This window comes from Taudactylus pleione, unplaced genomic scaffold, assembly GCF_031769625.1.
Source record: "Taudactylus pleione unplaced genomic scaffold, aTauple2 ptg000021l, whole genome shotgun sequence".
NCBI lineage: Eukaryota > Metazoa > Chordata > Amphibia > Anura > Myobatrachidae > Taudactylus > Taudactylus pleione.
In genome coordinates, this window is record NW_028284423.1 from 10,730,864 (window position 1) to 10,756,362 (window position 25,499).

General features: G+C 41.4%; 1 protein-coding gene across 2 annotated transcripts in view; it reads left to right on the plus strand.

Moving 5' to 3' along the window:
- The window catches only part of PALLD (palladin, cytoskeletal associated protein), a 405,467-nt gene that overhangs the window by 97,482 nt on the left and 282,486 nt on the right, over positions 1–25,499 (plus strand). The gene's annotated exons all lie outside the window — the stretch shown is intronic.

A 25,499-nucleotide genomic window follows, 5' to 3' on the forward strand; every position in this document is an offset into this window, starting at 1 on the left:
TGCCACAAGAATGCAGGGTAAATACTGGCTGCTTTTGCATTTAGCCCACAAATGCTGGGCAGCTTTATTTTTACACCACAATTTAGATTTCAGTTTGGACACACCCCTCCCAAATCTAAATCTCTGTGCAAATTTCTGTTCTTGGTCCTCTCCTATTCTCCATATATACATCCTCATCAACTCTTTTGACCTCTAATATGATATCTATGCTGATGATACTCAAATCTACCTCCCCTGATCTCTCCCCCTCTCTCCTCACCTGTATCTCCAACTCTCTTTCTGCTATCTCTTCCTGGATGCCCCAGTGCTTTCTTAAACTTAACATGTCTAAGACTGAGCTGATCATCTTCCCACCCTCTCACATAACCTCACTTCCCACAATTTCATTATCAATTGATGGCACAACTATCTCCTCTAGCACTAAAGTGTGCTGTCTTGAAGTCATCCTGGACTCCTCCCTCTCCTTCAAACCACACATTCAGCACCTCTCACAGTCCTGCCATTTCCATCTCAAAAATATTTCCAGGATTAGACACTTTTCTTAGCCTGGATGCTACTAAAGCCCTCATCCACTCACTGTCATCTCCAGATTAGACTACTGTAACCTTCTCCTGTCTGGCCTACCAGATTCCCACCTCTCTCCTCTCCAATCTGTCCTCAATGCTGCTATTTGGCTCATCTTCCTCTACAAACGTTCTACATCTGCCTTCCCTTTCCTCCAAGCCCTACACTGGCTCCCCTTCCCCTTCAGATCCCAATTCAAGGTTCATACACTTACCTACAAAGCCCTCACCCAATCCTCTCCTGTTTACATCTCTGACCTCATCTCCCTTCACACTCCCGCCCGTCCACTTCGCTCAACAAATGCATGCCGTCTCTCCTGCCAACTGACTACTTCCTCCCACTCCCGCCTCCAAGATTTTTCCTGTGCTGCTCCCTACCTCTGGAACTCTGTTCCTCTCCCTATCAGACTCTCTATCTCTCAACAAATCTTCAAATGGGCTCTCAAGTCACACTACTTCATCAAGGCCTTCCAGCTCTCAACCTAATCCGCTACATGCTCTATCCTCCCTGTCTACCCCATCTGTGTCACACCTGTTTGTCTGCTCTCCCCTTTAGAATGTAAGCTCTCACGAGCAGGGCCCTCTTCCCTGAAGTGCTTCTCCTTCTACTCCTTTCTCCCCACAAGGGCACCTAATACTTGATTGCTGACTCCCTGCTGCTTATTTTGAGTGTTTTAATCGCAGCAATGTGTATAAACCATGTCCTTGTCCTGCACTGTATTATACTGTAAGTCACTGGTTTCTTGTTCACTTATTTGTTTATGTACTTTTTAAGGCGCTGCGGAACACTTGTGGCGCCATATAAACAAGGATAATAATAATAATAGTAATAAAGCACTATTACACTATTAAATGTGATGTGTTCTATGTGTATTAGCATCACTGTATAAGAAATAGATCCTGTTTATAGGCTACTCTGCTGGTAGGCCAAAACCTGGGAAATACTGAAAACATGCATTATCTGCTACAGACAAACTTTTGTGAAGTGGCATGCTCCTACCTGGGAAAAACTGAGTATATGCTTGTGATTTACCTGTGACTCACAACTGAAATATGGTATGCACAATCCTGTCATAGACCTTGTAATATGCTGTGATGTCGTGTGTGCCCCACTTTGAAGCACTTGTCACACCTATCTGCAGAGGCGTAAATAGGTATGTGAAGACAAAAGCTTGTAAGGGCCCCAATATACCCTATATTCCACCCAAGGTGGAAAATGTGTATAACAAATTTAACTTTGACAAGGAAGATGGGCCCCCCTAAGCTCTGTGCCCCATAGCAGCTGCACCCCTTGCACCAATGGTAGTTACACCCATGCCTATGTGTGTTTCAGTGTACTCATGTGTCCTTTACCAGCATGGTAAGGAGTGCCTAACAGGTGCACTACGTCAGTTGGCCACGGACAGCTCCAGATGGAGCATCCGCTTTGCAGGGGCCTTCACGGCTGTGTTTAGTCCACTGCCACACACTGGAAGGTAGCGATGCCCAGGGCCATAAGGAAGGCGGTGTGGCGGGTGCCATTGCACAGAGCAGGATGCCCTGGGGACGGTACCGGCCATACTCACCTGCTCTGTCTACCCAGCTCCCGCACTGTAATGGTCCAAGAAGCACCCTAGTTACCCGATGCAGTGGTAACCTGGGGTGCCGGGTTATGACGTTATGAGCGCTGCTCAGGGGGCGAGGGTGCCACTGTGCCCTGTTATAGGGCTGGCGCTGCCTACTAGTCTGGAAGGATCTGCAGAGTCTTAGGTCAGCTCCAACCATGAAGCCATGAGGTCATAGAACAAATAAAACAGAGTGTTTGGTGCAGCTCCTTTTTCTACCTCAGTCCATTGGAGGGATTGGGTGGATTTTGAATCCCAGGATGTAAATGTGTTCTGGGCAATATGGGAAGGATCCTAGGCCTCCTGCTGGGGTGGCAAAGTCATATTATAAGAGGCAGACAGGGGATTCATTGGTCATGCAATTTCTTCTCCTTGTGTTTATACACTGAGAAACAGAGAAACAGGCTGTAAAAAGTACACTGTCTGGGTTACTATCCTAGTCCGAGTCTGGGTTCCTATCCTAGGCCGAGTCTGGGTTACTATCCTAGGCCGAGTCTGGGTTACTATCCTAGGCCGAGTCTGGGTTACTATCCTGGGCAGAGTCTGGGTTATTATCCTGGGGGGCCCTTGGGTCATCACACCATCTATGTGCACAGCAGTGTTTGGTTAAGCTGTGACATTGGGTAGGGGATTTCTCTAGTATCTCGGTGGGCCAGTTCCACGCTACTGTTCATGTAAACATATGTTTATTTATGTATTTTCTGTTTAGATATCTGTTTAATGCACAGTTGAGTGTAGGTATCTGGTACTTTTACTCCCATCACCCACCTTACTAAAAATTGATGGCACACTGGATTCCTCATAGAACATAGGGCCTGATTCAGACCCGGACGCTATGCCGCGCTTGCTCGCATTGCGATGGGAAAGTGCTCGCCCGTAGTCGGGCCGCTATTTTGAGTGACAGATTTGTGGGTGGTAACAGGGGAAGGTGCTTGAACACGGGGGTGTGGATGTGCGAACGCAGGCGTGCCCGACCATCAGAACGGCGTTTAATGGGTGTGCATAATTAGCAAAGTAGCGTCATTACACATGTGACTGGGTTGTATTTTAGCCAGAACTGCTCACAATGTTGTGGTGGGAAAAGGCTACCACAAGTACTGCGAGCAGCTCCGATGGCTCTCGATGTTCCCGATTAATCCTACAATTGCTGGAGATGACATGTGTTTCGAGTGGCAAAGGGGCATCTTTATACAGGTGTGAGCACATAGTGCGGCCGCTCGCTATTACTTAGTGGGTGGCTTTACGCGACGCAGTGCGAAGGCATGACTTAAATAGCCAGCCCTTTTTAGCCAGCGAGTGGACGCAAATAGCGTCCGGGTCTGAATCAGGCCCATAATGTGGGATATGTGAAATATATAAAACTGAAGCATGTTCCTGTCTGAAGTGCACTTCATGTGAAATAGAAAATGGTCACATGAATGGATCAAATCCAGTTATATGCTCCAGGCCAAGAACACCCCATTATTCAGAACCATACCCTGGTCATTGTCACATCACATGTCTTCATATCAGAAATAAGTGCTATATTAGCTTACATGTGAAATTATATAGAGCACATCTTTAATTTGGATATATGACATTACTTCTTTAACTATACACAATAATGTGCATGCCTACAAAGTGTTTCAAATGTCACATTTAAAAAATTGCCTGTTACCTCACAGGATGTATTTCTGGAAGCAATGTAATAGGAGAAGCTTTTTTAGCTAACAGAGGTTATATTGCACTGAATCTTCTAGGATCTCCATACCACCTCCAAGTCGTGTGCTTTAAGTTAATAGCTGAAACCGCCTCAGATTGTTTGCCAATTGTAAACCATTGTCTCATTATCTAATAGTAGTGGTTGCATTTATTTTTCAGTCTATTCCCTCCTGTGTCTCCCTTTCCCCGTGTCTGATCCTTTCTGTGAAGCCTGACTTCAGTCAATTACTCTTCTGTTCCTTGTTGCCCCTCAATCTCTTTCTCTCCTGTTTCTGGGCCTGATTCAGACCCGCTCGCGAGCGCTGAGCGCTCACAAGCGGGTCGATGGTGCCCAAGTGCGCATGCGCACGACGGAGGCGGCTCCATCGTGCGCATGCACGAGACCTGAATAACGACGGCCAAGCCGTCGTTAAGGGTCTCGCACCAAAGGGGGCGTGCTATCGATGGTGATTGACAGCACGCCCCCTTTGGTGAGTGTGCCGGGGGCGTGGCTGCCCAGACGGAGGCGTTCCCATGGGAACGCTTACCGTCTGGGTCCGGCCCCACTGACTTCACTAGTGATGTCAGTGGGAGTGCTTTTGGCTCTGATAGAGCCAAAAGCACTCCTGGGCTTGCGGCAGCGAGACCCTACCGCAGGGTCTCGTCGCAAGCCCGATGGTCGCGATGGTATTGACCATCGCGACCATCATTTTGGCCGCTCACAATAGCTGTGGGTGGTCACCCACAGCTATGCGAGCGGCCAGGAGCCCGCTCCAAAAAGGAGCAGGGACGGCCCTGATTCAGAGCGAGCGCTCTGTCAGAGCGTCCGGCTCTGAATCAGGGCCTCTGTCTCTTTCTCTCCTGTCCGTTGTTGCCCTGTCTTCTTCTCTCCTGCCCTTCAGTCTCTTATTTCCTCTTTAACTCTGCACAGATCACACAATTATATGTTTAACATTTTGGTTATGTATTATGGAGTTACTATTTACCAGTTACATTTGGAATATCCAATTACACTAGTGGTAATCATTCATATCAGTCCCTGCACCAGTGGAGCTGGCAATCTATATATCACATGAACACACATACACACTAGTGTTCATTTTTTGTCAGAAGCCAATTAATCTACTGGTATGTTTTTGGAGTGTGGGTCATGAGTGAGGCACTAATACTGACCTCTAAGCCAACCGTGCTGCCCAACTTATCTGTCACCCATCACACTATGGGGGCAATTAAATTCAGCACGATGCTGAATAGCTTCGGGAGGAGCACCCGGAGCTATTCAATTCATTGCGCTGTTTGCTTTGTCGGCAAGTGGTTAAGTCAGAGAATGCCGGCTCTCGCGACTAGGTGTTTAGTCGTGAGAACCATCAGTCTTCGACTAAAGTGTCAGCCACATGGCTGTCATTGCTGCGCTAAGCAGTAAACAGCTGCGCTCCGGCACGTTAGTCGGATTCTCCCCACATCCGCAGGGGGGTGCGAGAAGAAATCCTTAAGTCCGACCAAACAGCCTCCCGGGGCTGCTCAGCATTGCGCTGAATTTAATCGCCCCCAATGTACACTATTGTTTTCAGCCTTTTTTGGGCTTACACTGCCACCAGAACAAGTGTGGCCACTTACTTTGCAATATTACTTTGAGCTCCCTTGTGCCTGTATATTCACCACAGGAGAGTGCATTTCATGCAATCCACTATACCCATCTGCCATCACACAATGCACACTAATTTTTTTTTTGTTTCTCTTTTTGGAATAGACATCGAGGCAGAAGTTTAAAGATCAGGTATATCTCCAATCATTGATTTACCTTTATTATCACCTCAACAAGTTCTCTGACACAAAGTAGCAACCACTAGGCCCATTAAAGTAAATCACTCTCAGTCTTTGTTGATAGTCATCCACCAGTTTCCAATGTATAGTATGGCAAGTGAGATTTTTTTATCTATGTTCGCTGACTATGGCTTATATACAGCTAGGTAACTGGAAATTTGTAATTGTGCTCAAGTTCCGCTTTACATTTTTATTTCACTGGATCACAATCTTTTCAACTTTCTGACAGTGGTGACCTAATACTTTTGGGGCCAAATGCAACTGTCTAACTTGCCTAGAATTTTTAACTGACTCTTAGATGGGGAGCATTAAATAACATGTACATGAAACGTACATTTGATGCTGTCATGACCTGGCCCTTGAGGTTTCCAGTCAGAGGACTGGGAGTCGGGGTGACTAGGTGGGGAGGCAGCAGTAGACGAGGAGGAAGTACTAGCATCAGCTAATTCCGGGTGTTGACAAGACCTGATTAGAGGCGCGGAGTCTAACTCATTGGCGATTTTCACCAGTGACCCTTCCAATTGGGATATGGGTTTAGCTGCGCCCAATGAGCAGGTCGCGGTCCCCTGATCAGGGACCCAGGAATTAGCAACTGACAGGGAGATAAGAAAGAAAAACGAGTGGCTGGAGATTATCAATGGAGAATATCGGTAATCACTGATGTAGAACAACACTGGAGAATATCGGTAGTGACCAATGTAGAATTTCACTGGAGAGTATCGGTAGTGACCGATGTTGAATATCACGGAAGAGTATCGATAGTGACGTTAGGTAGCTGTCCATTGTAGGAGAGAGTCAGCTTAGAGGTGACCAGGCTACCATTGGTAGAGGGTCCAGTCAGGTGAGACCGACAATATGGCTGCACCCATGACCGCCACCACAGGAACTCCAATATGTAGGATTGCATGGAAGTCAACAGGGCCCTGGGGATAATACTCAGCGTGTCACCCTCCGGTGAGTAATGCCCAATCCCAGGCTGAATCCTGACAGATGCCCTGAACCTGCTCCCTTCAAACTGAGAACGATCAACTTTCAGTTGTCTCTCTAGTTAAACAACTTTTATAGCAGTATAAGACTTTATTAGTGTTTTAAAAGATACTTCAGCCTATTCTTCCTCTTTAGTGTTTATATTTTACTTATAGCACACTATACCGCCAGAAGGGATGTGGGAAATCTCATTTACACGTTTGTGTCATCTATAGTATGCATGGAAATGCCTTGGTGCAAACAGGTCCAAATTTAGTTAATCTCTATTCCTTCAATGAGGATCAGTTAGTTATGTTATAGGATAGTTCGTATCACTTTTATTTGAAAAAGTTCCAGTGTTGAACACTATTCTGTTTTTGATTAATACAATATATTACTCTGAACTTTCTTGGTTTGTTCTTATTAGTATGAGACTGTAGAGGGTGCTTCTTTCCTTTTTGACTTCTGTAGATCTGAAAACATTTTGCTGCTCTATTTTTCCCCCAGTCACTACAGGTTCACCTGGCTTCCTGCATGTGATCAGTGAGGCGCTGCAGATCTGTAACTCTGCAACTACTCCATTGTTCCACCAACATATCTGACCACTTCTGATGGGTCTCGGTTCATTTCTTTTAGAAGAGTGGTAGCTCCATTGTTTGAATAATATAAATAAGGTATTTTCAGATCACTCTGGTAAACTGTATTATGGTCAGTGGATCTTGCTAGTTTCGCCTGCTACAATTTCACTCTTGTCACCACTAGGCTAATGCTCATGTGCAGCTGGTACCATCTTTACTGTGTAGAGTGTCACAGTACTATGCGGATACTTAGCTCCTGTGGTGAGACGCTTAAATACTGCTGTTAACCCCTGCAATATCGCTTCTCTGCTTACCGCTGTTACCTGTTACCCTGTTGAAATCAATACACCCAGCATAATTACTATATTTGAATCTGCATATACATAAAGAAACAGTGCATCCCCAAATGCTATGGAGATACAGCTGAAGCTGCAGAAGCTGTGGAAAATCACAAATGAGCCTGGTGATAATCCAAATCCTGATGAAGTGAATAGGGCCATAGGAATGATAGGCCTTGCTGTGGAGCAGCACGTGTAGTCCATAATTCATGGGAAAGTCTCAGCACATTGCATGTGGATAGTGCTGCAGACAGATAAGGGTCTCTTGTGAAGAAAAAACCTGAGGTGTACACTGTATGGTCTCAAACTGAGTGCATGCAGAGACATGATTGAGTACACTGGCAGGATGTTATCCGTATCTCAGCAATTGACATCTGTAGGAGTCCAGATGGAGGCTAAGGAGGTTGCGATGGAAATGCTACAAAATCTAATGCCTGATTTTGACTTCTTAGTGGTGATTTTAGAATCCACTGAGACTAAGCTATAAATGGAGATAATGAGGGCTATACTGCTGCAATTCAAAAAATGCATACCGGTAAAGACCAATGTTGAGAGTTCTGTATTACTCACAAGGAACACTAAAGTCTAAAAAGCCTAAGTACAAGTGTCACATGGTGGGACATAAAGCCTCTGAATGCAGACTGAGAAATGGAAGTGGTACACAACAAAAGAAGCATGACAAAATAAATGAGTCAGCTTTAAATGTTACAGACAGTCGCAGAAAGGATTACTGATACATGGACTTGGGCAGGGACATACACTCATCCCAGTTGCCCGGAGGCAAGTTAGAGTTTGGCGCCCCCCCCCCCCAAATAAAAAGGAAAAACAAATATAGTGTGTGTATAGACAGATAGATAGATAGATAGATAGATAGATAGATAGATAGATACCCACGCAATCCACTTAAATTGAATATGTAAATATGATTCTATGGGGCCTAATGGTGTATGATAATTTACATATCAGGTATAATTGTATATGAGCGTCTGTGCCTGATTTGGTGCTGCCAAGCCCTGGGATCCTGCATATCAAGACCGAGGAATAGTTCTTCTAACGTAAGTGCATAGGTACAAACATATATATGTATTTGTACAATTTGTACCTGTGACCTCTGACACACAGCACCACACCTTTTACAAGGTTAGCCTTGGCAGCGCCGAATCAGGCAGAGATGCTTATATACAATTGTGCCTAATATGTAAATTTTGTTCCACAGCTCCAGGTATGCTGTGTGACAATGGCCAGTGGGTCAGAGATAGACAGACTCATCAAGTTTCAGCCAGCTCTGTTACCATTTGTTGTGATGCAGAATCAGTGGTTCCGGCAGGGGGCTCTCTTTACCAGTAGTTCCTGGGATAGCAGATCAGACAGGTGTCTCGGGTCCCAGCTCACTGTCCAGCAACAGTAGCAGGGGAGACTCAAACTGTACCAGCACAGATCTTTAGAAATGATCATATTTGGGGACAAACCTCATTGTCATAAGCATTCTAGAAATTAAAGGCTTCAAGGTCAAGTTAGCAAAGGGCAATAGTATTGTGCAAAATTAAAGAGGGTCTGTGATAGCAACAGCAAACCGGTACCAGCAACTATATGTGTTGTGCAATGACTGCCTCTGAGACTAGTCAGTATATGGAACTGTGACACTGGCGAACTGGCTACCTGGGGTATGAGAATGTCCAAATACTTCTTGATAGAATGGTGACAGGAATAGCTGTGTGATACTGAGAAACTGGTGTGAGAATTGTATAATGTATAGCATTAATGCATACAGAGTGTGTGGCCAGATGGAAGTAAAATCAATAAGTGGATACCGATATTTCCTCATCTTCATCGATTATTTCACGAGAATGATACATATTTATTTAATCAAAAGCAAGAGTAAAGTAGTGAACAAAATAGCAGACTACAAAAGTCTGGTGGAGACTCAAACACGTGAGTAATTGAAGATCTTGTGATCTGACAATGGCAGGGAATGCGAAAACAAGAATGTAACTATCTTTCTAAAAAAATATGGCATTGAGCACAAGTTAACCATTACGTACATGCCAGAACAAAATGGTGTCAACGAGCATACAATACACACAACTGCAAAGAGAGCATACTATGCTGAGTGACGCAGGCCTGGAACAGTGTTTTTGGGCAGAAGCAGTGTGTACAACAGTATACTTAAATAATTGTGCACCTACAATTGCTGTAACAGGCAAAACAATGCTGGTGGCATTGTCTGAAAGCATGCCAAATGTCAATTATCTCAGTGTGTTTGGATGTAAAGCTTATGCGCACATTCATTAAACTGGATCCACAAACTGGATCCCAAGTCAGTGGAGTGTATCCTGCTTGGATACTTTCAAAAGAGTAAGGGATACAGACTATGGGACATTACAAATAAAAAACTTATAAAGTCCAGGTATGTAGTGTTCTGTGAAACAGTGCTACCTAGAGACTGGAACAAAGATCACAGCACAAATTTGCTTTTTGTTGGATATGCCTACAGCTGGAAGCGTGTCTGAGTTAGAGACTGCCAGTGTGGATACCAAATCGCAGAACAGGAGTTCTGTAAAAACAAACAAAGGAGAGCTCCCCTAAGAGATATCATGAGAAGTTTGGTGATATTGCTTTCTGTGAACCCCAAAATATCCATGAGGCAAAATCAAGCAGCGACTGGGAAAAATTTAAGCCAGCAATTGACAACAAAATGGCATCATTGTCACAAGACAAAAGTAGACGGAACTGTTGCCCGCTACAAAGCGTGTCTTGTCGCAGAAATCTGGGTTTGACTACAGTGAAGTCTTTTCGCCAGTGGCAAGGTACAGTACATTGTAATTTGTCATAGTAATTTCTGCCATGTATTATTTATTGCTGGACCAGTTAGATTTTTATTCAGCTTTCCTGAATGGAGATTTAGATAAAGATATTTATATGGAATCTCCTGAATATTATAATGATGACATGTTCCAAAAATAAAAAGTTTGTTTATTAAAGAAAGCATTGTACGGTCTGAAGCAGAACACCCGCTGATGATATGTTAAGTTAGATGCAGTACTTTTACAAATTGACTTTGTACATTCAGATACCACAAAACAATAGAGCAGAGACTTTTCATCATTGTTGTGCATGTGGATGACTTATTACTAGCAGGTAAAGAAAGGCACATAGCCAGTGTCAAGCATCTATAAGAGCAAAAGTTCAAGTTGAAAGACTTAGGGCCTGCACATCACCTGTTAAACTTAAAGATCTTGCAAAACTTGAATAAAGGAACTGTCACAGTTGATCAACAAGGATATATTAATGCAGTACTTAACTAGTAGAGAAGCCAATCCTGTCCCATTTTGTAAATCTGGGATTCGGAACTGAAAAAATCTCAATTGTACAAACAAATTATTATTATCCTGTGGTCCCCAAAATGTATTAGGTATGGTACTATGCCTTATTCTCGAGAAGTCATTATTATTTATTTTTTCCTTGGAAAATTAATTTGAAAGTTTTAGGTTACGCAGTTTTTACAAAACATGTCTACATATGGGCAGCTTTAAAAGGGGAAAATAAATGTCTCTGACAGGTGGAGACTGAGGTTTAGGATCACACTCATTATTGTGATCAATGGTGAAATGAATAGAGAAATGTATTTGTCTATACTTTATTCACCTGCCAGGCACAGACTCAGTAACAGCCTCTCTGATGAATCACTCCCATGAGGCTGTGCTGCTGATTCCCACGGGTCAGTGGGGTATGTGACGGGCTCCTCCAATCAGAGCTCAAATATGCTCCTCTGTTCTCTTTGCAGAGTTTCATTGGATTTACCCAGTAGTGCACTGCAGTGTGCCCCAATATTCTGCATGTAGGTGGGCCACTATTACAAATCCTAAAATCCTGCAATTGTTGCCTCCAATCCTGGTATTAAAATACCAAACTTTTTGAAGCAAAATCCCGGGGTCCTGTGGATAGGGATACTGGGTTTGACTTCCCTATTTACAAGTATGCAATGTCAGATGCAAAGCCAGTAAATACTCCCTTTGATAAAGGCATACAATTAACAAAAAAGCCTTGTCACCAAAAAGTGAGGAAGAATAGAGGATATGAAAAGGATTCCTTAGCATAGTGCTGTTGGGAGATTAATGTATGCAAGTATTGGAACTCAACTTGACATTACACATGCCATAAGCCGACTGAGTCAGTTCACCATTAATCTTGGGTAACGACATTGGACTGAAGTTAAAAGAATCATGAAGCATTTAAAGGATTAAAATTCCTTAAAATTAGAGTTTTCACATCAAGTAAATTTTAAGATGTAATCCTTCTGTGATGCCGACTGGGGATCATATGAGTATGACTGTTGTTCCTACACGGTATATCTATTTGTACTGGCAGGTGCAGCTGTTAGCTGAGCAAGCAGGAAACCACCCACTGCTGTCCTATCCACCAATGAGGCAGAGTATATGGCACTTACAGAGACAACTAAGGAAGCCTTATACCAAAAGGAGACTATGTGAATTGAGTCTGCTGGAACAGGATTAAGCAATCAACATAGAATGAGACAATAGAGATGCAATAGACATGTCCTACAGCACAAAATACTATGAACGGCATAAGTACATAGCTATCAGACATCACTTCATGAGCTAGTGTAAAGAAAGTTTGCCAGTGTCACCTTTGTGGCATAAGAAGATAACATCACTGATGTGATGACAAAGGGACTGGAGTCACAAGTCTGAGTGTACTCCTAAAACCATGTGGACTGGAATACATTTAATACAGTATGTGTTGATATGTTTCATTGTGTTTTTTTTATGCAAGACCTAAATGTTTTTGGTCACATTAATGAGAAAGCATGATATGTTTTTAAGTAACGGGAGACAGCCCAGAGCGAAGGGGGGTGTTAGATAGTACACTTCAGCACTGTCTCCTCTCTCTATTATACATGTTGGGTACTAGGACCCAGAGGGAGGCACAACCTCTGACCTGATGTCAAGGCTGGGCTTCTTTTCATGTGCAGCTGGCGCCATCTTTACAGTGAAGAGTGTCACATTACTGTGCGGATGCTCTGTACTTAGCTCCTGAGGTGATACACCCAAATACAGATGTTAACCCCTGCAGTACTGCTATTCTGATTACCACTAATACTGCTGTTACCTGTTACCCTATTGATATCAATAAACCGAGCATCTGTTTTAAGGACTCACATTCTGCCTGACACCGATTGTGACCACCATCCCAATAGGCTATTTCAATAGTCACATAGTATGTGGATGGTAGTGGCTGTTCATAATAATGAAAGATAAAATTATGTTATTGCAAAGTGAGAAGAATGTCACAGTCCTGCATTTGGTCCTAGTTACATATTGCATTTTTTTGTATGATTTCATAAATAAGTATCTTGTGTCACAGGCCATCATAAAAGAGAAAAAGATACTGCAAAACCATATGTACGAGGTATAACGGGTGGTACAAAATCTGGGACCTGGCGAAAATATACCTCGAGCACATGGTCATGGCCATGGAGACATTATGTGGACTTTGGAGCTGGAGTGTTGGCATGGTTATGGCATCTCAGCAAAATATTTATATATTTATGTAATTATCTATATTAATAAATTGATTTGATATTGTTGCCAAAAAATCCAAATGATGGAATTGCCATTTTTACCAAAAAATCAAGGAATTACCCCAGGCTCAAGGTATAATCCCTCCAAGGTCCCAGACAATGTGCTGCCTCTTATACGGCAACTTCCACAAAGTGGTATACAAGAAATATACTACTGATTTTGTGACATTAAATATCTGTCGACAAGGACATCTATCAGTTATTACATTGACAACTCATGGTAATGAGCTTGTAAAACCAGTGAGATTGTGAAGGTGTTCATCTCTAAAAATGAATCTATAATTACCTGGTTCAGGAATAATAGTATAATAGTCATGAAATTATAAATATATCATTATGACAGATAATACAAAGAAACAATGGTTCTCATATAATTTAATTCATGTTTCTGTTCGGGATTCTCTCTGTATCTACAATATAGAAACAAAAAGTAATTTACTATGACGTTATGGGGTTCAGTTCATCTTATATATGAACAGATTGTACTTTATTCTAAAGCCATGGAATTTAAAGCTAATTTTGAGAAATAAAAGGTTATCAGAAGAGTTCACTACATAACGCTGAGATTTACAGCAGCCTTCAAGAATATTAATGGCCATGGGTTAGTGTACAGTATGTACTTTCAAAGTGTTTTTTTCTTCTTCATAAAAGGTAGGCAGCTGACACGTTACAGTTCTAGCCAAGAATTAATTTAAAAAATATTTTCTGTCTTTGGAGCTGGTATAACCGATCTTTGCCCCTGTACAGGAAATTAGAATATAGAACAGGAAAATGAAACATCCCGATAGAGATGTATACAGTAGATCACATTTCAGTGTATTGCATTCCTGTCCTATCCCATGGAGATTTGTGCTTAGTTCATACCTGGGCTCTTTCAAGATCACATCTCTGAGCGGTCATTCAAAACGTTTTTCTTTTCAACCGATCTCAGTAAGGATATACAGTTCTAACAGCAAGTAGACTAAAAACCATAGGTCCGTCAAAATGTGAGCTTAAGACCCCTCTAACCTTCCATCCATACCATTATATCCCCACTCCTTGTAACAGTGACCACATCTGGCCAAAATACAGTGCACTCTGCGGACATGTTAATGCTTGTTGTCTGTAGCTTGGTATTGGTGTTAGCAAACTATTACTTGTAAACGTTTATTTTATTCTCATGTACCAGCACTAATATTCCCTATGCATGGTGTACATTTTATTCCCTATGCATGGTGTACATTTTATTCCCTATGCATGGTGTACATTTTATTCCCTATGCATGGTGTACATTTTATTCCCTATGCATGGTGTACATTTTATTCCCTATGCATGGTGTACATTTTATTCCCTATGAATGGTGTACATTTTATTCCCTATGCATGGTGTACATTTTATTCCCTATGCATGGTGTACATTTTATTCCCTATGCATGGTGTACATTTTATTCCCTATGCATGGTGTACATTTTATTCCCTATGCATGGTGTACATTTTATTGAGCAGATCAGTTCAGGCAGAAAATGCAATACTAATTTGACTGGTAACACCTCTTGGCTAACTGGTGATACTGTATATCATTAGCTGGCCATACATGGAGCAATTATCTTTAGACCAAACTAGTCTGAAACCATAATCCTGTGAGTGGGCATTATACATTAGAAATATAGTTACATTCAAAACATTTTTGCATTTACATTAACATACACTGCTCCGACAACATATATAAAGATATATAATAATTTATTTATCCCCATATTCAAGAGGGGGGAGGGTCTAGCAATAGCAGCCCTCTGGATAGCTTTTGAATTGTTGCATAAGAGTTTGCTACTATTGGCCTTAGATTGCTACTTAGGTGAAGTCACAGTACTAGCATATGATGTAGTGTAACATACCTTCTCCTTACGCCTTCTTTTCTTGGTCTCTGATCATCAAATCTCTGTATTCTCTGCTGTGATATGGAGTTGAACTAAAATATACTTTAAAACTCTGCATTTCACCTGAGTACAGAGAAATAAATAAAAGGCTGCTTAATGGTTGTGTTTGGTGGTCTGTGCACAGACCCTTGACAGTCCCAAGCTGATCCAAATCAATTCCTGCACACCTTTGCTTCACTAGTGTATTCTTATATGGTTTGGTAGTAGGAACATATTTATTTACTGTTTAGAATGAATTTAGGAGCATGAACACAATTGGGTGAAAAGGTGCAAAAATATCAAACAAAAACAAGCGACATTTTGAAATGTAAGAGGGCAATGAAACTAGTTCAGTTAAGTTATTTAGCTAATGATAGATTACATTTCATTTATAAATTACTTTCCCAGATTATGGGCCTCCATAATTGATCACCATCAATCTTTTTTGTGCATAACTAACCCTGGTACATTGTTTTTCATCTTATCTTCATTTTGAGCTGACGAACTCTGCTGCACTGAAGCACGTTTCCAGTTTTGGACTGGATGGGCTATGGTACCCTACATTAATAATACTGTAGTCATGCACATTCTGTATCCCAACTACGATTGTCCACACTTGTTTAGATCCCTATATAGCTGGTTTCTGGCGAACGACAGACTCCACATAAGATGTAAGGTCATTGATATGGACTAATGAACAACTAGTCAATGTATTGGCAAAGATGACAAAATGTGCAGCAGCAAAATTAGCAGTAAGAAAGGAAAACTAATATTGAGGGGAAAAGTGGAATTAATTCACAGAGCTATTTTTTAAGCCAATTTTAACCCTTTGGTAAACCACCCCTAGCTAGCAACAGCATACAGGGAACATGAGTAAGCTCACTGTCCCATTATGGAAGGGTTATTCGAGTGATATATGGAGTAGAGGTTGAGTTTTATCAGAACAGTATGATGGATATAACTACCTATATCTATGAGGTGAGAAGGGCAGAGAGAAATGTGGAAAAAAAAATGTTAAATACATTACTGGATTCCAAAATTGAGCAGTAAGAAATCATATATGAGTGGGATACATTCCAGAAGAGCCTGTCATGGGAAGAACATGGAGTGGTGGAAGTCGAAAGGAATTTTGGGAAATGGAGCAAAGTGCGAGAATATGTTTCTAAATGAAAATAAGTTTTACATCATTGTGTCATTTAAATTAAATCCAACATTCCAACATAAAGACAACATTGTTGTTATAAGATCATCGCCGCTGGCATTGGGTATACTCCAATGTAACTTTATGATCAGTGCACTTGAAGGTGCCCGCCTACTGTAGGCATTCTGTCTGGATTACCCCTTTTCTCTGACCATGCCCAGTTACACTCTCTATATAGAATATCCTCAAAGCTCCTAGGCATGCTCCGTTGTGTTTTGTGTCAGGCATTCTGTGCCTGAGCATGCTCAGTATGTATCTCTCTGGAACGTACTTGATGCAGCTGGGTGCTTCTTCACACACAGCTGCTTCTGACATTCACAATCACAGGCATATATAAACCCCTGCTAAAAAGCGATCCTCTGCCACTTCATCGACAGTTGTGTCTATGTTACGGCTTCAAAAGGCTGTCTTGATTCTTGGTTCCCTTTGTGTTGACCCCTGAAGCTTAGCTAGTTTGACCAAAGCTGACAAGAGAGATATCAGGCAATGGCCTGCTTCATGACCCCCCTTACCCAACAGGCTGTATGTCCAGTCTTGGCAAAAGCCTAATGGATGTGTCCCTTGTATTCCTCCAATTTAACAGGGTTGTGTGCCCAGCCTAGGAGTGGTGTGACCATATGGACCTATATTAAGGTATTGGTCCACATAGTCACTTTCCCCCAAACATAATTGGACTCATATGTGCTCATGGATGGGTCACCTGGGCCAGAGTAGCTCACCCAATACTCAGCTCATTTGCATCTTAGTATCCTTTTAGCATCTCATTTACCTGATCCATATTGCAAACAGTGATATAGTATCTCCTTCTGTCTCCGCCAAAGTTGTGGTTTGCAGAGGCAACTCTGTCCCAGTAGTTGCCTCTGCATGCGCCTTTATCCCTGAAGGCGCATGCAGCGCCGAAACAGCTGTCAAGATTAGGCTTGCTGCTCTAGGGTCCGGTGAGATGCACACTGACAGTTTGGTGACCACCCTGGTTTCATTAAGTATATTATCATGAAGTTATGCTTCACCTCTGTTGGACTCTATCAGTGACTGTTATCATTCATGCTGCCGCTCTTTGCTGCTATTGTGATATATTTTTTTGAATACAGACTTTTTTTGCATTAATTTATTGGATGTGCTGGTTCTTTGAATTTGCTGTCTATATATATATATATATATATATATACACATACAAATAATTCATATTTAATATAGTATATATAATATACTCATAAATTGGCAATGAAATGACAATGTCACAACCTCCTATCACCTTAGTACCACCCCCTCTTTAAATTACACTTTCAGCTGTACTCCTAAAATACTGCTTAGATTAGCTTCACTTACAGCCTAAATTGATCATGAAAGTGAGGATCCATCAGCATTGCCTTTATCATAGGACTTTCTGCCTTGTAGCTTTCATTTTTATGTTGGGCATTTGCAGATGAGCCAAAGTTTCACACTTTGAATTGTACAGTACTTCATCAAGGCATCCGGGTGCAAGCGTAGGGGGGAATTCAATTAGCTGAGATAAACCGTATTTTTTTTTAAACGTCTTATCATGTGAATACTTATCGCGCAATCCTATTAGCCGCGGTTTTTCGCATGTGCGAATTCTCCATAGGATTTTGCTCAAATTTCTGTTCACCACCTCCTGAGCAAGTGAAAAGTTGGGGATAATCCAGTTTTAAGATAGAAATGTCGGGACTTGGTTCAGAACCACTGGGACATTTTCCTTAATGACTATTTAGGCAAAAATTATTTTTTTAATTAGCTTAAGTTGGCCAATAATGACATGTCATATTTGGGGTGATAAAGTACAAAGTGCAGGAAAATGGGTTAACTGATGTGGGACAGGTATATGGGGAGCTATATGAATGGGATAGGTATATGGGGAGCTATATGAATGGGACAGGTATATGGGGAGCTATATGAATGGGATAGGTATATGGGGAGCTATATGAATGGGATAGGTATATGGGGAGCTATATGAATGGGATAGGTATATGAGGAGCTTTATGAATGGGATAGGTATACGGTGATGCTATATGAATGGGATAGGTATATGGGGAGCTATATGAGTGGGACAGGTATATGGGGAGCTATATGAATGGGATAGGTATATGGGGAGCTATATGAATGTGATAGGTATATGGGGAGCTATATGAGTGGGACAGGTATATGGGGAGCTATATGAATGGGATAGGTATATGGGGAGCTATATGAATGGGATAGGTATATGGGGAGCTATATGAATGGGATAGGTATATGAGGAGCTATATGAATGGGATAGGTATACGGTGATGCTATATGAATGGGATAGGTATATGGGGAGCTATATGAATGGGATAGGTATACGGGGAGCTATATGAATGGGATAGGTATACGGTGATGCTATATGAATGGGATAGGTATATGGGGAGCTATATGAATGGGATAGGTATATGGGGAGCTATATGAATGTGATAGGTATATGGTGATGCTATATGAATGGGATAGGTATACGGTGATGCTATATGAATGGGATAGATATATGGGGAGCTATATGAATGGGATAGGTATATGGGGAGCTATATGAATGGGATAGGTATATGGTGAGCTATATGAATGGGACAGGTATATGGTGATGCTATATGAATGTGATAGGTATATGGTGATGCTATATGAATGGGATAGGTATATGGGGAGCTATATGAATGGGATAGGTATATGGGGAGCTATATGAATGTGATAGGTATATGGGGAACTATATGAATGGGATAGGTATATGGTGAGCTATATGAATGGGATAGGTATATGGTGAGCTATATGAGTGGGACAGGTATATGGGGAGCTATATGAATGGGATAGGTATATGGGGAGCTATATGAATGTGATAGGTATATGGGGAGCTATATGAGTGGGATAGGTATATGGGGAGCTATATGAATGGGACAGGTATATGGGGAGCTATATGAATGGGATAGGTATACGGTGATGCTATATGAATGGGATAGGTATATGGGGAGCTATATGAATGGGATAGGTATATGGGGAGCTATATGAATGGGATAGGTATACGGTGATGCTATATGAATGGGATAGGTATATGGGGAGCTATATGAATGGGATAGGTATATGGTGATGCTATATGAATGGGATAGGTATATGGTGATGCTATATGAATGGGATAGGTATATGGGGAGCTATATGAATGGGATAGGTATATGGGGAGCTATATGAATGGGACAGGTATATGGTGATGCTATATGAATGGGATAGGTATATGGGGAGCTATATGAATGGGATAGGTATATGGGGAGCTATATGAATGGGATAGGTACATGGGGAGCTGTATGAATGTGATAGGTATATGGTGATGCTATATGAATGGGATAGGTATATGGGGAGCTATATGAATGTGATAGGTTTATGGTGATGCTATATGAATGGGATAGGTATACGGTGATGCTATATGAATGGGATAGGTATATGGGGAGCTATATGAATGGGATAGGTATATGGGGAGCTATATGAATGGGATAGGTATATGGGGAGCTATATGAATGGGATAGGTATATGGGGAGCTATATGAATGGGATAGGTATATGGGGAGCTATATGAATGGGATAGGTATATGGGGAGCTATATGAATGGGACAGGTATATGGTGATGCTATATGAATCTGATAGGTATATGGGGAGCTATATGAATGTGATAGATTTATGGTGATGCTATATGAATGGGATAGGTATATGAGGAGCTATATGAATGGGATAGGTATATGGGGAGCTATATGAATAGGATAGGTATATGGGGAGCTATATGAATGGGATAGGTATATGGGGAGCTATATGAATGTGATAGGTATATGGTGATGCTATATGAATGTGATAGGTATATGGGGAGCTATATGAATGGGATAGGTATTTGGGGAGCTATATGAATGTGATAGGTATATGGTGATGCTATATGAATGATACAAGTGTTTTTAAGATTGCAGGTGGGTGTTAGTGGCATATTTTGATTTTTTTTTTAAAGTGTTTTTAAATGACACAAATATATGCTTATAGGCATTTTTCTACACCCCCAATTTAAGTAGGACATTTATTGGGGAAGCTGGCGGAAAGCCTATGGACATAATCCTGACCGCCGGCTTCCCGACTGTCTAATCCCGGCAAGTGTCTAATGACAGGCGTCGAAATCCTGTCATTAGATCTACGCCGGGAGCCCTACCCTTGGCTTACCGATCGAAGGTAAGTCAGCCGCGGACAGCCGCGAGGGGGAGGGTTAAGTTAGGGGCTCCCGGGGGGGATTTAGAATTAGGCACCCCCCTGGAGGTTAGAGTTAGGCTAGGGGAAGGGGTGGTTAGAGTTAGGCACCCCCGGGGGGAAGTTAGGGTTAGGCACCCCCCGGGAGACTTAGGGATAGGCTGCGGGGAAGGAGGGGTTATGTTTAGGCACTTAGAGAGGGGTTAGGGTTAGGCACTTGGGGGGGAGATTAGGGTTAGGCACCCCTAAAGGAGAGTTAGGGTTAGGGGGTAGAATTAGGTTAGTTGACACTTACCTTTGGACGTTCGGGATCTTCACCCTTGCCATGCAGTCGGCGGTAAATAATGCTAATTCCATTTATTGTGCCAAAAAAACACTTGCTTTATATCATTATTTGAATGTTTTAGAAAAATGCATATGACAGCCATTTGACACAATTTAAGAATCCCAAAAACTTTTATTAGGTCACTAGTAAACTTCTATACTGTTATCCTATATCATTTTTATTTGGGGAGGTGGGTACAGGCAGATTTTTCCCCATTTTCACCTACATTTATCAGAGGATAAAAGCAGGAAGCATTATAGCGCAAATGCCACAACTTGACCGTTGCAATTGAATTGTGTGAAATATGGGAGCATGCATAAATGCTATAAGCTAAATTATTGCGCGATAGGTCCGCTTTATCTCAGCTAATTAAAGAATTCCCCCCTATGACCGTACATGAACTTTAATAAAGGTGTGGGGTTTTTTTATACATCTGCAGGCCCATTAATTTAACTATTACAGACTTTGTGGCTGCTTTTTTTACTACAGTTGCTCTTTTTTATTTATATTAGAGACTGATTTGAGTCCCAGATGACTCCTAATGGTCTCCTAAACTTACTGACTCTAAATAAGTGAAAAAAAAGAACTTTGACTTCCAAGTAGTTGTAAAAATAGTAATTCGATTAAAGATATTAGTAATAAGTAACCTAACATTCCACAGTACAATTAGGCAGAGCAGACTCAGCACTAACAACCTACCCTGATTTGTCCAGCAGTATATAGCTCTCATGTCTCTCTCCCTTGAACCAGACATTCTTTATAATCCACCTCCTGACTATACTGATAGGTGATGGAATCAGAAAGTCTGTATAATCCACCTCCTGACTATGCTATACATTAGTGTGATAGGTAATGGAACCAGAAATTCTTTATAATCCACCTCCTGACTATGCTATACATTAGTGTCATAGGTGATGGAACCAGAAATTCTTTATAATCCACCTCCTGACTATGCTATACATTAGTGTGATAGGTGATGGAACCAGAAATTCTTTATAATGCGCCTCCTGACTATGCTATATATTAGTGTGATAGGTGATGGAACCACATATTCTTTATAATCCACCTCCTGACTATGCTATACATTAGTGTGATAGGTGATGGAACCAGAAATTCTTTATAATCCACCTCCTGACTATGCTATACATTAGTGTGATAGGTGATGGAACCAGAAATTATTTATAACCCGCCTCCTGGCTATGCTATACATTAGTGTGATAGGTGATGGAACCAGAAATTCTTTATAATCCGCCTCCTGACTATGCTATACATTAGTGTGATAGGTGATGGAACCACATATTCTTTATAATCCGCCTCCTGACTATGCTATACATTAGTGTGATAGGTGATGGAACCAGAAATTCTTTATAATCCGCCTCCTGACTATGCTATACATTAGTGTGATAGGTGACGGAACCAGAAATTCTTTATAATCCGCCTCCTGACTATGCTATACATTAGTGTGATAGGTGATGGAACCAGATATTCTTTATAATCCGCCTCCTGACTATGCTATACATTAGTGTGATAGGTGATGGAACCAGAAATTCTTTATAATCCGCCTCCTGACTATGCTATACATTAGTGTGATAGGTGACGGAACCAGATATTCTTTATAATCCGCCTCCTGACTATGCTATATATTAGTGTGATAGGTGATGGAACCAGATATTCTTTATAATCCGCCTCCTGACTATGCTATACATTAGTGTGATAGGTGATGGAACCAGAAATTCCTTGTAATCCGCCTCCTGACTATGCTATACATTAGTGTGATAGGTGACGGAACCAGAAATTCTTTATAATCCGCCTCCTGACTATGCTATACATTAGTGATAGGTGATGGAACCAGATATTCTTTATAATCCACCTCCTGACTATGCTATACATTAGTGTGATAGGTGACGGAACCAGATATTCTTTATAATCCGCCTCCTGACTATGCTATACATTACTGTGAGAAGTGATGGAACCAAATATTCTTTATAATCCACCTCCTGACTATGCTATACATTAGTGTGATAGGTGACGGAACCAGATATTCTTTATAATCCGCCTCCTGACTATGCTATACATTAGTGATAGGTGATGGAACCAGATATTCTTTATAATCCACCTCCTGACTATGCTATACATTAGTGTGATAGGTGACGGAACCAGATATTCTTTATAATCCGCCTCCTGACTATGCTATACATTACTGTGAGAGGTGATGGAACCAGATATTCTTTATAATCCGCCTCCTGGCTATGCTATACATTACTGTGAGAAGTGATGGAACCAGATATTCTTTATAATCCACCTCCTGACTATGCTATACATTAGTGTGATAGGTGATGGAACCAGATATTCTTTATAATCCGCCTCCTGACTATGCTATACATTAGTGTGATAGGTGACGGAACCAGAAATTCTTTATAATCCGCCTCCTGACTATGCTATACATTAGTGATAGGTGATGGAACCAGATATTCTTTATAATCCACCTCCTGACTATGCTATACATTACTGTGAGAAGTGATGGAACCAGAAATTCTTTATAATCCGCCTCCTGACTATGCTATACATTAGTGATAGGTGATGGAACCAGATATTCTTTATAATCCACCTCCTGACTATGCTATACATTAGTGTGATAGGTGACGGAACCAGATATTCTTTATAATCCGCCTCCTGACTATGCTATACATTACTGTGAGAAGTGATGGAACCAAATATTCTTTATAATCCGCCTCCTGACTATGCTATACATTAGTGTGATAGGTGACGGAACCAGATATTCTTTATAATCCGCCTCCTGACTATGCTATACATTAGTGATAGGTGATGGAACCAGATATTCTTTATAATCCACCTCCTGACTATGCTATACATTAGTGTGATAGGTGACGGAACCAGATATTCTTTATAATCCGCCTCCTGACTATGCTATACATTACTGTGAGAGGTGATGGAACCAGATATTCTTTATAATCCGCCTCCTGGCTATGCTATACATTACTGTGAGAAGTGATGGAACCAGATATTCTTTATAATCCACCTCCTGACTATGCTATACATTAGTGTGATAGGTGACGGAACCAGATATTCTTTATAATCCGCCTCCTGACTATGCTATACATTAGTGTGATAGGTGATGGAACCAGATATTCTTTATAATCCGCCTCCTGACTATGCTATACATTAGTGTGATAGGTGACGGAACCAGAAATTCTTTATAATCCGCCTCCTGACTATGCTATACATTAGTGATAGGTGATGGAACCAGATATTCTTTATAATCCGCCTCCTGACTATGCTATACATTAGTGTGATAGGTGATGGAACCAGATATTCTTTATAATCCGCCTCCTGACTATGCTATACATTAGTGTGATAGGTGATGGAACCAGATATTCTTTATAATCCGCCTCCTGACTATGCTATACATTAGTGTGATAGGTGATGGAACCAGAAATTCTTTATAATCCGCCTCCTGACTATGCTATACATTAGTGTGATAGGTGACGGAACCAGATATTCTTTATAATCCGCCTCCTGACTATGCTATATATTAGTGTGATAGGTGATGGAACCAGATATTCTTTATAATCCGCCTCCTGACTATGCTATACATTAGTGTGATAGGTGATGGAACCAGAAATTCCTTGTAATCCGCCTCCTGACTATGCTATACATTAGTGTGATAGGTGACGGAACCAGAAATTCTTTATAATCCGCCTCCTGACTATGCTATACATTAGTGATAGGTGATGGAACCAGATATTCTTTATAATCCACCTCCTGACTATGCTATACATTAGTGTGATAGGTGACGGAACCAGATATTCTTTATAATCCGCCTCCTGACTATGCTATACATTACTGTGAGAAGTGATGGAACCAAATATTCTTTATAATCCACCTCCTGACTATGCTATACATTAGTGTGATAGGTGACGGAACCAGATATTCTTTATAATCCGCCTCCTGACTATGCTATACATTAGTGATAGGTGATGGAACCAGATATTCTTTATAATCCACCTCCTGACTATGCTATACATTAGTGTGATAGGTGACGGAACCAGATATTCTTTATAATCCGCCTCCTGACTATGCTATACATTACTGTGAGAGGTGATGGAACCAGATATTCTTTATAATCCGCCTCCTGGCTATGCTATACATTACTGTGAGAAGTGATGGAACCAGATATTCTTTATAATCCACCTCCTGACTATGCTATACATTAGTGTGATAGGTGATGGAACCAGATATTCTTTATAATCCGCCTCCTGACTATGCTATACATTAGTGTGATAGGTGACGGAACCAGAAATTCTTTATAATCCGCCTCCTGACTATGCTATACATTAGTGATAGGTGATGGAACCAGATATTCTTTATAATCCACCTCCTGACTATGCTATACATTACTGTGAGAAGTGATGGAACCAGAAATTCTTTATAATCCGCCTCCTGACTATGCTATACATTAGTGATAGGTGATGGAACCAGATATTCTTTATAATCCACCTCCTGACTATGCTATACATTAGTGTGATAGGTGACGGAACCAGATATTCTTTATAATCCGCCTCCTGACTATGCTATACATTACTGTGAGAAGTGATGGAACCAAATATTCTTTATAATCCGCCTCCTGACTATGCTATACATTAGTGTGATAGGTGACGGAACCAGATATTC